General features: G+C 42.3%; 1 protein-coding gene across 2 annotated transcripts in view; it reads left to right on the top strand.

Moving 5' to 3' along the window:
• Positions 1-8,453: 8,453 nt before the first annotated feature.
• POGZ (pogo transposable element derived with ZNF domain) overlaps positions 8,454-14,135 on the top strand; it is a 63,287-nt gene continuing 57,605 nt past the window's right edge. For both annotated transcript variants that reach the window (XM_058309638.1, XM_023586914.3), the window contains exon 1: positions 8,454-8,812. The gene's annotated coding sequence lies outside the window, so the exon portion shown is untranslated. The remainder of the gene's footprint in view (positions 8,813-14,135) is intronic.

Below are 14,135 nucleotides of genomic sequence, written 5' to 3'. Positions count from 1 at the left end.
ATCAGAGATAATCTTCTCAATCCCAATGATATAACTTCAACCGGCTAAGGTAGGTGTCCCATCTGGACATCTTTCAGGTTATAAAGGTTCTTGGACTTTCCCAGATGTTGAAGAACATCTGGGGCAAAGGTAAAGGAAGATGTAAAATAATAATAATAATTCACTGATTAAAGTGAAAAGAATATCCAGTTTTGGGGCACATGTGTCCGTCCATCTGATTATTGAGAGATGTGTCATTTCTCTGGTGGGTCTGCCCTTCTACAGAAGACAGGGAATGAAGCATCTTGTCCAATGAGTCCAGGACATGGGGTTCTTTCGCTGGGGTGCACGCACAGGTATACAAATAGCCAGAAAGTGTTCCAAATTTCGTGTATATGTACAAATATGCATTTTTCTGGGGGACATAATCCATAGCTTTCATGGAGATTTTTTAAGGGGTCACAATGAAGAAGAGGTTAAGATTCACTTTTCTATGCTAAGAATAAGATCTCTGTGGACAGGAAAAACAGAGCTCTGAGGCTGCCAGGAGGCAGGGTGCAAAGGAAAGAGGAAACTCAGTTGCCTCTGATTCCATCCAACACACTGCTGCATTTAGATGCAAACCTAGAAATAAGAATTATATCTAGGTTAGATCATTTCCCTCCCCTAAACTGATTTTAAATTAATGAATTTTGGCCCTTTCACATTTTCAGATTTTATTACCTTTATGTTGCAGACAATAGAAAAGGCATAAAAATGAATTCTTGGCTGCAGAGGAGATGGATTCTTTGCCACTTCTAACCCCTACTGTATATACTCAGCAATAAGAGGAGATCCAAAATGGATTTTACTATTTATCTACACTAGAAACTTAATTTTGAAGGATACCTTATTTTCCTCCTCTGTAAAACAATCATGCTAATCCTCATGTCCTTCAATGGAATGAATTGTTAAACTATTTAATGGCCACAGTTGTGTTCTAGAAATTATCATGACTATAATAAAATACAAACACTGCTTAATTCAAAAAGAATGTATCATAGAGAAAAAAAATGGAAATTTTTATTAAATTTCTCTTTGCTATCTATTAAACTAAATAAGCCACATATAGAGTGTGCCTATAAATAATCCAATTTATTTTTCCATGAAGCATTATGGAATCGATCTAATTACTTTATAATCATACCACTCACCTCCTTAGCAGCAATGAAACAACTATGGCTTTTCCTCTGGGTATTTCTTAAATAATATTAATTTATTTCAAAGTTTAACTAAATCATTTTCTCATGAAATCATGCAGTATCTCATAGTAAGTCTTGATGGCTAATAAAGTTGCTGCTCATGCATTTCTTACAAAATATATTTTGAAGACAGACCTTCAACTACTTCTTACTAAAGCTAATGAGGAACTCTTCTTCCTTTAGAAGTGGAGTCTGAAAACTTCCTCAAGCTATTTCTCACCCTTTGTGCTGCCTTTAAATATAAGGAGGCCACAAAATAGTATTTCTAAACAAAATCCAGCAGCTGTCCTCTGAGTTCCTTAGTTTTTATCTGACACTGGTCAGACACAGATCTTCATTTGCCATTATTCCATGCCGGTATCCCTGTCAAGTATTTCAATGTCCTCCTTTCCATCCATATATGTTGACTTCTCTTGATTCCCAGGCACAGTGCAATCAGCTGTCAATCTTTTCCAGATAGGAGCTGCTCAGATGGTAAAAATTTCTCCACTGTTTCTCTCTCAAGTCAAGTAACTCTTTGAGTTCCCAGCTTTGACTACCCCGTGTATTACAGACAGAGAGGATGTCCATTTTAAAAGAAACCTGACATTGTTCCACAAAGCTGCTTTCTGCCTGGACTAACTTCCCTGCTCTACACCTTCTCACCTCCCCGCCCTGCCAACTCTCCCTCCCACCATCAACCTCACACTGAACCTGAGCAATAAATGATTTGGTTTGTATATTAGAAAAGCGACATCACAGATAGCACCCATGACTCACTGCTTTTGAAGACATGTTGATACCATTCGTCCTTCTGCTTTGACAGTCTCCAAGCTGCAGGTGGTTCCAATTTTTAACTCATGACAGAAACCATAAGCCGATGAGGCAAATAAGTGTTTCCATAAACTGTAGAAAACAAACACTCTTTTGCTACTGTTGTGAAATGCCTAACTTGGGGCTTCGGCTAATCTTTGACCTTTCTTAGAAACCCATATGGACAGGATTCAGTTTTTCTAAGTTGGCTATTGAAGATTGGGGTAGCTTTTTCGCAACAGTATTAGGGTCCAATTTCTTCAATTTACCAACTGTTGGCTTTCAGATGCCTCCCCAATATGATAGAGACACATGTGAATTGATTTCTAGGGATTTCATTCAGGTTATTTGTTCTACTGCTTTGCTTTCTTGTTATTATCAAGATGGCTAGAGAAAACAGCTATTATGTAGTTCTGTTACTTCACTTTAGAAATCTGCATTAGTTGATGATTGCAAAATGTCTAACAGTCCAAATTAATGTGGGCTTTCCCTCTTCGGCACAAGGAATAGTTTCTGGAAATGGGAGTGCTAACTCCATAGTCCTTTTAGAGATGCTCCCCCAGTGTTGTAAAGTGGCAGAATTTTCTTCAAATCCTTGAAGTTATAAAATGCCTATGCCCAAGATTTCTTCCAGCTATCAGCCATTCAATAGTTGATGAATCCTTCCAGGTTGTGGCATAGTTAGGATACCTTTTATAATGTTAAAGGATGCTCCATTCCCTAATTGCCTGATTTTATTTTTTTATAATTTTATTTTTTAAAAGATGCTTAGATTACAGAAATGTTACCCCTAATTGCCTATTGATCTTTACCCTTTGTTTCCTCAACCATTTTCTCAAGATTCCTCCAACCTTAGTAAAACTCCCATTTAATATTCAGTAAGATGTTCTTTCTTTATTTCTTTGTGGCAGACATAGCCCCATCACTCGTATATATTTTGTTAGCAACTATGGGTCAAAACTGTCTCTCAGGATGCAAACCAAATGACATAAAAATAGGTCATAGAGGAGTAAATAACATGTCACAGAACACACTCATCTTAAATAGTAACCCCACAACTTCCCTTTACTTACAATATGATGTTGCCACTCCTTTATTGGAGAGGTGAGGTCTATGTTCCCTCCTGAAATGATGTGGGGGAATGGTGGTGGAAATGATGCTATATCACCCCTGAGATTAGGTCACAAAAAGTCATACAACCTCCGCTTGCCAAGTCCTCTTGGGACACTTAATCTTGGAACCCAGCCACCATGATATGACATGATATGATATGATATGATATGATAAATATGATATATGATATGATTGATATGATATGATATGATATGATATGATATGATATGATATGATATGATATGATATGATATGATATGATGAAGCTTATGCTACATAGAGCGGCCACTTGTAGGTGTTCTGGCCAACAATCCCAGCTGCAGTCCAAGCCAACAGCCAGGATCCACTGCCAGGCATGTGAGAAAGCTTTGAGATGACTTCAATGCTAGTCACTGCATGAGCGACTCCAGGTGAGAAATGCCTACCTGAGCCTAATCATCCTCAAGAACTATGAGAGATAATAAAATAGTTGTTTAAAGCCATTAAGTTTTGGGGTAGCTTGCTATTCAACAATAGATAATGAAATATGTTGTTTATATGTATATAGTAGAGTCACACCTTGGTATTCGACTGCTTTGAAACTCGTTGAATGTGGTACTCAGTGCATTTTGATGCAAAAATTTTGTCCTGGTGGGTAGGTTGGTTGTTTGGTACCCGATGCGCAAGCTAGAACTTGTCGGTGACTTGCTACCCTTTCCAGACGAAACAAAGAGTCATGCGTTAATCACGCGGAGGCTCTTCCCCTGTGCACATCCCATTGTGTTTTGTTCTTAGCTTCTGTGGTCATTTTGTGTATTTTTGCATTTTTTTCTCATCATAGGTCCTAAGAAAATGAGTAGTGATAGCAGTGGGTAGAAAGAAAAACTACTTCGCACTACCATTGAGGGGAAAAAAAAAAAAGAAAGAAAAAAAGAAATAGGGAAGCGGACTTGGCCCCTTGGATAGGGTGTCCGCCTACAACATGGGAGGTCCGTGGTTCAAACCTGGGGCTTCCTTGACCAGCGTGGAGCTGGCCCACACGCAGTGCTGATGCGCGCAAGGAGTGCCCTGCCACGCAGGGGTGTCCCCGTGTAGAGGAACCCCACGCGCAAGGAGTGCGCCCCGTAAGGAGAGCCGCCCAGTGCGAAAGAAAGTGCAGCCTGCCCAGGAATGGTGCCGCACACACGGAGAGCTGACGCAACAAGATGACACAACAAAAAGAAACACAGATTCCCATGCCGCTGATAGGATAGAAGCGGTCACAGAAGAGCGCAACGAATGGATACAGAGGGCAGACAACAGGGGGGGGAGGGGTAGGGGAGAGGAATAAGTAAATAAATCTTTTTTAAAAAAAAAGAAATAATAGGTAAATATGAGGTAATAATATGTAAATAAACAACAGTCTCCACCATCAAGAATAAAGAGGAAGCGGACTTGGCCCAGTGGTTAGGGCATCCGCCTACCACATGGGAGGTCCGCGGTTCAAACCCCCGGCCTCCTTGACCCGTGTGGAGCTGGCCATGCGCAGTGCTGATGCGCGCAAGGAGTGCCGTGCCACGCAGGGGTGTCCCCCGCGTAGGGGAGCCCCACGCGCAAGGAGTGCACCCCGTAAGGAGAGCCGCCCAGCACGAAAGAAAGTACAGCCTGCCCAGGAATGGCGCCGCCTACATGGAGAGCTGACACAACAAGATGAAGCAACGAAAAGAAACACAGATTCCTGTGCGGCTGACAACAACAGAAGCAGACAAAAAAAAGAACGCGCAGCAAATGGACACAGAAAACTGGAGAGCAGACAACGGGGGAGGGGGGTTGGAGGGGAGAGGGGAAATAAATAAATTAAAAACTTAAAAAAAAAAAAAAGAGTAAAGGAGCGATAAAAAGGCCTGATGTTGAAAAAGGAGTTAAAGCAGTAACAGAGAGTTCCCAAACGCTCGCTCTCGAGGAAGTTGAAAAGCTGTTATTAACTTGGGTAAATGGGAAGCAGTTAGCAGGGAACTGTGTAAGGGAAGCCATGATATGTGAAAAAGGGAAAGTGTTACATGCCGATCTCTTGAAAAACAAAGCAGAACTGAGGGATGAGAGTGTTGAGGTTCTGAGGGCCAGCCAGTGGCTGTTTTGATAATTTTTAAAAAGGACTGGCATCCACAGTGTCGTGAGGCATGGTGGCAGTGAATGCTAATAAAAAGGCTGCTAATGAATTGTCGGTGAATTTCAAGGCTACATAGAGGCTGAGGGTTTTATTCCCCACAAAGATTTTTAACTGTGATGAGACCGGAATTTTTTGGGAAAAAAATGCCAAGTAGAACCTAATCACAAGAGAGGAGAAGGCATTACCAGGCCACAAACCAAAGGAAGGACAGGCTCACTCTATTGTTGTGCGGGAATGCTAGCGGGGACTTGAAACTTAAGTTTCTACTAGTCTACTAGAGTGAAAACCTATGAGTTTTCAAGAAGCATAATGTCATAAAAAGCAAACGCCATGTGATGTGGAGGGCAAACAGCAAAGCCTGGGTCACGAGGCAACTTTTCACTGAGTGGATAAATGAAGTGTTTGGTCCCTCAATGAAAAAGTATTTGCTGGAGAAAGATTTGCCTCTGAAAGCTCTCCTATTTTGAACAATGCACCTGCCTCCCTCCAGGCTTGGAGGATGACTTACTGGAGGAGTTCAGCTTCATCTGTAAGGTTCCTGCCTCCCCAACACCACTCCTCTCATCCAGCCCATGCACTAGCAGGGCATTTCAAACTTCAAAAAGTTGTACACCAAGACACTTTTCCAGAGGTGCTTTGAGATCACCTCTGACACCCAGTTAACCCTCACAGAATTCTGGAAGGAGCGTTTCGATATCCTGCCCTGTCTTAACCTTATTGATAAGACCTGGAACTAAGTCTCTTATGGGACAATGAATTCAGCATGGAAGAATTTTTGGCCAGAAGTTGTGACTCAGAGACTTTGAAGGGTTTGAGGCTGATCCCAAGCCTGCAGGTACAGAGGGCACAGGTGTTTGGGATATTGTATCTTTGGGTCAATCCATAGGTCTGGAGATCGATGCTGCTGATGTTGAGGAGTTAGTGGAGGAACATCTGGAAGAGCTCAGCACTGAAGAGCTGCAGAACTACAGAAGAAGCGGCAACAAGAGGTGGCTGAAGAGATTTCTTCAGGTGAGGAGGAGATAAGGGAGGATGTCCTCAGTTCCTTGATAAAAGAAATGTGTGCAAAATGGGCAGAAGTTCAAAGCTTTATGGAGAAGCACCATCCCGACAAAACTCTGACAAGCAGAAAAGTGAATTTATTGAAAGACCAAACAATTTCACACTTTTGAGGAATTCTGAAAAGAAGATAGTAGTCCTCATTGGATAAGTTTTTAGTGAAGGTGACAAGGAGTATGTCAGAGGCTGTCGTGCAGGTTGAAAAAAGGCAGAAAAGAGAAAGAGCACCTGAAGTGCAAGCGCCCGATATTCTGTTGGAAGCGGACTTTCCTTCCAAGCAACACGCTGTGTAACTTCTCTTCTCCACTCTCCTCCCACCATCCCATTAGGCCATGGACTCTTTTCAGTACAGGTAAAGTGAAGTTTTTATTTTATTTAATCTAAGTATTTACTAATTTTTAGGTTTATTTCTAATGTAAAATAATAACATACAACCCTATCTTTTTACAAATTGCCTTAAAAACGTGCATGGTCTTTGGTTTGGGAACATATTAAATTGACTTACGTTGTTCCTTATGGGAAAAATTTGTTTGGTACGCATTGGTTTGGGTACTCATTGCGCCTTCCAGAACCAATTAACAATGCCACTGTATTAGCTCTCCCCACTAGAGTGTAAATTTCATGAGTTCAAGGATTTTGTTTTCTTCTTTGCTGTATTTTCAGGACCCAGAACAAAGCCTGCCTGGCATATATTAAGTATCCAATGAATATTTGTTGAATGAATACGTAGATGCATGATGCATTTTCAGTATGATGTGCTAATGGCTATTTGTGAACAATACATGGTACAGTTGACTGGGCTAGACTTCACTGGCTGAAAGCATGGAAAATATGTTTTCATCAGGAATATTACAGAGGCAAATAACATTATAACAAATTATAATTACTGCAGAACAGCATAAAACAGAATTAAATCTTCATGTAAAATTTGTCTTTGGGTGATTGAGTCCATAATTCTACCATGGACTTTTCCAGATCAGGTCTGGAAAGGTTTCAGAAGTGTTTTCAGAGGGATTAGTGATTCTTCCAATTCAAATAATGACGTTCTTTCTAAGAATGACTAGTTGAAATCACTCATCTATTTGTGGAATGAAATGGGATGAAAATATGTGACAACTGTGTGTGTGGCATGTGCATGTGTGTGTATGTGCACTTGCATATATGATTTGAGATGCCTATTTCCATGGCCTATTTTCATAGTCTGGTGATTTGAATGGTCATGTAATGCAGTGTGTGTAAAGAAAAGGAATAAATATGTTTCTGGATATTTGTACTCTTGCACCAAGTACTTTGATTTAGCATTTGGTTTGGAGCAAACACTTGTGTCTTGTCTAAAGATTACCGATCTTCTCAGATATTCAAGGAAAATATTAAAATTTTATCCTCTAAGAAGGCAATAAAGGACAAAATTTCTTGGCTACCTGGAGAAGGGATTAGTTTTTGTTTTGGGAAAAGTAACACGTGGATAGTTTTGAATGGATGCAATCAATTTCTTTGGGCCAATCCATCTCAGTCTTGACTGGAGCAAAAAGCCAGGATATGGCTTCTTAGAACTGGGGATCTGCCTTGTGAATCCATTTACAATGGTTTCAAGCAGTTTCTATAGCAAGAATGATTTTGATAAGCATATATCTACGACTTCTTCCCCAAATCCAGAAGGGGTTTAGAACAAAATAACGTTTTAAAAGTTCTTCACTTAAAAAGGCTACTGTGCCACAAGGCCATTGGCTGAATGTCTGTTGAAGAAGCATGAATGCCATTTTGCTGTCTTTGTTTCAATGACAGTTGTTGGTACCACTGGGCCTCACCATCTGGCCTGTGGCATGAACTTCCCCTCTTGATTTGGTACAAGCCCTGAGTGGGAAGTGAAGGAGACTTTCAAAATTTCCCTTAAAAGTCTAGGCAAGTGAGTTGGGGAATATTTTCCTTGGAAATCCCATTTTTCTCACCAAAGTCTGGATATTGCTTCTGAAGCTAGTTAAATTTTTTTTTTTGTTAGAAAAAAATTTTTTTTCTTTATTTATTTATTTGCGGGCCCAGGCAAACTTGACTAAAAAAGAAGCCCGGGCAAGGGTTAGGATGAGCCCATGACGTTCCAAGCGCTCCAACCAATTGAAAGGCCACGGAAAGGGGAGGGCGGAAGTGACGAGTCGTATCCCTCCGCGAGGCAAGAGGGTCGGTGGGGGGAGTCGGCGTCTCTCTCCCCCGCGCCAGCTCCCGTACACGGAGCCGCATTCCTTGCCCCCCCCCACCCCCTCCCTCGGGGCCCCCCCGCCCCCCTCGGGAAAAAAAATCCATCCCAAATCGCTCGAACCCGAGGGAGGTTTCCTTTCACCCTCGGGGAGACGAGCTTTCAACGGTTCCCTCTTCTTCGTCTCCCCCGCTAAGCCCCCGTCCCCTCCCCTGCTCCCACCCCCTTCTCCCGGCGACGGGTGCAAGGTCCCTTTAAGGCGACGGCGCCTTCCTCGGGTCAGACTACCGGCGGCGGCGACCACGGGAGGTGAGTGAGCGAGTGAGCCTTCTCTCTCCCCACCCCCTTCTCCCGGGGGTTCCGTTATCTTTTCGCTCGGCGAGGCGTTCCGAGGCGAGACAATGAGAGGGGGATGGGGCGGGTACGCGAGGGGTGTGGGGGCGGGGGGCCCTTGGCGCGCGCCCCCGCCCGCCGCGAGTGGCGGCGCGGTCCGCGGCAGTGGCGATCGTGGGGTGCGGTGCGCGAGCGCGTGTGTGTGTGTGTGTGCGTGCGCCCCGGGAGCCGCGCCGCGGGCCGGACGGTGGAGGCCCCTGCCTGCCGGCCGCCCCCGCCCCCCGGCGCCCGCCGTGGCGCGCGCGCGCGCACTCGCGTCCCACGGCCCCGCACACACTCCGACGTCCACACGCACGTCTTGCGCGAGGCGTCTCGGAGGAGTGGGCGGGCGCGGGCGCGGGCGGCGGCCCGCTGGGGAATGGGCGGGGGCGCGAGTGGCGGCGAGACGGCGGGGCGCGGCGGGCAGGGGGCGAGGCCGCGCCGGAGAGGCTGGCGGGCGGCGGCGCGGGGGGCGGCTGGTGGCGTTCCCCCTGGGATGGGGGTTCTCGGCCCTCCCCCGGCTTCGGCCCGGCTCGGGGGAGGAGTGGGGCGCTCTTTTTGAGCGGGAGGAGGAACATGAGTGATTGCTGTACCCGATCCTGGTGTTATGTAATCCGTGCTGGGTCTAACCGCACATCCCAAACCGAAATTCACGCCAGTTAGTTTACTATCACTTCCCTCGGCTCCAAAATTTCTTTGGGGATGGCGCCGTGATTTATAAAATGGAATAGGGTGAAGAATCGTTATTTTCTGGGCATCATATCCTGCCGCGACAGGCGCCATATTTAACCCTAGGACTATTTTTGTAGATTTTTAGTGCTCACTGGAGAGGAGTGATGTGGTTGTCTACCTGCTTTCCCTCTTTTCTGCCTGTGGTCCTGGTTTCCTTACCTGCCGGATGCGGCATTCCCTCGAACTGTTAATGAAACTTTATGTTCCTCTGGTCATTTGACTTGAGCATTCTTAGCTCAAAACAAGGTAGAGCTGTAAAGGGTCTTCTTTAGTCTTAATTTAGCCCAGTATCATTTAGCACATCCTGATTTTTCAAATGCAAATTGGGATACACTTGTACTAACTCAGAACAGCCATCATCTTGTGGCAAACTGACCGGACACGCTACAGTCATTTTGACACGTCCCACCTCGCCCCAAAACTCCACAGAAATGGGGGTTTACTTTTGAAGGAATTTTCCCAAGTAGATGAAGGAGAAACAGTGGGGCAGGAAAGGCAATTTCCTGTGGAATGGCAATGAATTTGGAAACCCGTTGCTTTTGGGGGACTGGGAGCCTAGTCTGAACAGTTGGAAGTCATTCGAATTCTTAGGCGTGCATGAAAAGTACCTGGAGATTGTAAACTTGCAAATTTGGGGGCCTCGTCCCCAAAGACTCTCTGCGTGGAACGGGCAGCAGAAATGTCATCGTCTACATTTTTAACCACTGGACAGACTTTCAGCTGATCCTGATTAAGATCACCACCTTGAAAATGATTCCATCTAGCATAAAGGTGCTCAAAAAAGATAAAAACAATTTGTGCCCTTGGTTTTCTTCCCTTTTTCTGAGCTATGTTGGCAGTGTACCCCAAAGTATAGGAATTTAAAGAATGAAGACTCTTTGTGATGAACAGGACTTTGTTAGTGTTTCCACGACACCCTGAACCAGGGGTATAATCTGGGAAAGCAGTAAAGTCCGATGACCGTGGGGATCTCCTCAGACCCTTTCAGAGTGGGCACAAGATCAAAACTATTTTAAAAATAATACAGAGATGCCGTTTACCTTTTCCACTGACATTTGCACTGATGGTTCAGAAGCAATGCCAGGTAGAACTACTGGTGTTTTAGTACAAAGCAAGGCAGAGAAGCACCATACTCTGCAGTTCTTGAGAATATCTTTGATGAAGCCATAATAATTTTTAAAAAAATCTCAATCCTTGCATACACTTCTTTTTAGGAATCTGGTGGAATGGGAAGTATGCCTGAAACCCTTATGCTGACTACTGAAATTTGATGATTGTCGTGAGGGAAGAGTACTTGGGAGATTGAATGTGAACTGAACTAGTTGCTTGTTTCATGGACCAGCATTTTTATTTGAAAGAACGAATGAAACTGACAAACTAGTTTTTCAGACGAGTATTTTGCAGACATTTTCTTGAAGATGAGCCTTGCACTTCTAGGAATCAGTTGACTGTGTTTATTACCAATGATAAAATTAGAATTTTTAAAAAGTTGACAGCTTGAGTTTGACAGCCTCCCAATACTTCAAAGACTTTTTTGATAATAACAGTGATTAGGACTGTTTTTTTTTCTCTTTTTGATATTGTATAATGAAACATGCCAACATTTGTATTTTCCAAATGATCAATGATTGATGTTACAGAATCAACCAAGGGTAAAAGATCTTTTCAGAATGCAAGATGATAGACCAATGGATTTTAATGTAATAAAGTACAGAAAGTTTACTGATGTGATTTCGGGGTCTGTATGCTACTGTCCATTAAGAAATTGCCATTTGTTGAGTTTTATATCAGGATATCCAGTTATCTCAAAAAGTTTAAAAAATACTCCTCCCTTTCTGTGTGAAGCCCTATTTTCATTTACTTAGCCAAAATGGCACATAGCAAACAGACTGAATGCAGAAGCAGAATAGAAGCCAGCTATCTTCTCTGAAGATAGACATAAAATGAGATTTGCAAAAATTGAAAATGTTATTTTTCTCACCAGTTTTTTTTAAGAAAATAGTTTTTATTGAAAATGCTGTTTATGTTAACATGTAATGGGTTTATTGTTTTTATATGAATTGATAAATTTTTAAATTTTCTGTTTTAATGTTCTTTATGGTAAATATAAAAAAATCTAACTCATAAACAAATGCTCTTCATCCTCAATAATTTTAAGAGTGTTAAGGAGTCTTAAGACCAAATTTGAGAATCTCTGGTCTAGTGGGTAACATTTGGGTCTGTTCTATGCTTCTGCTCTTTAAATCATCCAAATCTGTCTCCACTTAGGAACTTCTGGGGAATTAATAATGGAAGAGGCAGTGACTTGGGGAAGAATATAGTTTCCAGAGCAAAACAGCAAGGTTTGAATACTGGCGGGATATTTGCCAGTTGTAACCTTAGGCTAGTTTTTCAATCTCTCTCAACCTTAGTTTTTTTACCTCATCTGTAAAATGGAGTTCTTAGGGAATGAAGTTTTTGTGAGAACCCGTGGAGATAATGTAAAGTACATAACAGTGCTTAGCATATCGCAATAAAAGAAATAGATATTTCCATTCATTTTTAGTCTCCACATTTGCCTTTTCACATTAATTTTTGTTGAAAGTGGAGATTCCCAATCTAAAAACCCGTAGAGCCAGTTGGTGCCTCTGTCATATTATCCAGCTATCTCTGGGAAGACTTAAGTAGAGTCTTTGGCACCCTGGTTTGTACGGTTGAGCCATATCTACAAGAACATATTTTATGTATAACTAGGGAGGGGAGGAGAAGGGGGAGAGAGTGAGTAACCTGTTGCTAGGACTTAACCTGTTGCTAGGATATAATGAAATCGAGGGTCTAGAAATGGAATTTAGATAACGTAAAATTATCAGTGAAGAAAAGTTTTCCACGGTAGGTACTTTTCTTGGGCGAAAGACTCCTTAATACTGAAATCTTTTAAAATAGGAAACTTACTGCTACTTCAATTTTTGTTACAGTAAAAAGCACATTATTATTTGGGTGCTTCTTCATATGGAATTAATTTGCTGCTGGATGAGTGGATTTTGCATTTGGGAGAAGTAATTAAGACTATTTAAAAATGGATTGCGTGGATGTGGCTCAAGCATTTGGGCGCCCGCCTACTGCATGGGAGGTCCTGGGTTCCTGGTGCCTCCTAGAGAAAACGAGCAAGACAGTGGGCTGGCACAATGGGCTGGTGCAGTGAGCTGACACAACAAGATGATGGCAATGAGGAGACACAAAGAGGAAACACAATGAGAGAGGTGACAAAGCAGGGAGTGGAGGTGGGTCAAACAGTTGAGCCCCTCTCTCCCATATGGGAGGTCCCAGGACATCAGTATGTCCTAAAGAGAAGGTGGTGCCTGCTAAAGAGAAGACCAGCAGACGCAGTGCACAATGAAAGGACATAGTGAGCAGATGATGAGTGCTAAACAATGAAGGGTGGGGGAATAAGTAAATGTTTAAGAAAAATGTATTACACCTATTTTTTATAAGGTAATACAACAGTTAGATGCTGTGAGGGACAAAATGAGCTGTTTAAAAGACTGGATAAATAAAAGTTTCGTAATATAAGTTTTAACTAATTTTATAATTAGTCCTATAGGTTTTCTGGAGTTAATCCTTTTGAAAGCCAAAAATTGGAGTAATTTGAAAACATAAATGTCAGTTGTTTTGAAGATTATTATTCCCAACCCTGAAACAAGAAAGTGGTTCTTTCGTACATTTTTGCTGTTCCAGATGTTCTTTTTAATCTTGATTTATGGGCAGGTATGTTTCACAATGAATTGAAATGTTAGGTACCAAATTCATCATTCCTGGAATTTACTGTACAGATATGAAAGAATAAGGAAAATTAAAGGAATTCAGAGCTTCAAGAACTGAATCTTTGGGGGTTTGGTAGGAAACAGATATTTTCCTAATCTTATTTGAGAGAAAGATAGGTAAACATTTGTTGTGCATTTAATACTGCAAAAGTAGAATGACAGGTGTATCTGCAGGATTCTTTTCGCTGCTTTTGAATAACTGTCTGTAAAGGGTCTGTTTCTATCTTATCCTTTCAATTATGTAGACTTTTACTGATGAGCTAATTGTATAGAACCTGAGTATAGAGTATCATACTAGCCAGCATTGAAGATATAGTCCCTACCCCCCTTGCCAAAATTATTTAGCTGGTATAATTGTAACATGGATGGAAGAAGGGTGAATGCCAAAGACCAGAGATTATGGGGTATGGCTAATAGTCCTGTGTGAGCTCCAGTGTTGAATAAAGCCTATGAGTGTAAAAAAGTCATTCCCAATATGATTACTACTGTAAAATACAGAAACCAACTAGGTCACCATATGTCAAACAATGGATTGGATTAATGGAAGAAGGCAATGTTCATCTCATCTTACAGTACCTCCTTGGTACCCCATAAAATCCACCTCAGAATCGTGTATTATTTAATTATTGTGCTAATTTTTAAGAAAAAAAATTTTTTTTAATGGAGGTACCTGGGATTGAACCTGGAAGCACATACATGTGAAGCAGGTGCTCAACCACTGAGCTACA

This window comes from Dasypus novemcinctus, chromosome 13 (genome assembly GCF_030445035.2).
Source record: "Dasypus novemcinctus isolate mDasNov1 chromosome 13, mDasNov1.1.hap2, whole genome shotgun sequence".
NCBI lineage: Eukaryota > Metazoa > Chordata > Mammalia > Cingulata > Dasypodidae > Dasypus > Dasypus novemcinctus.
This window is presented reverse-complemented; position numbering and strand designations above follow the sequence as displayed.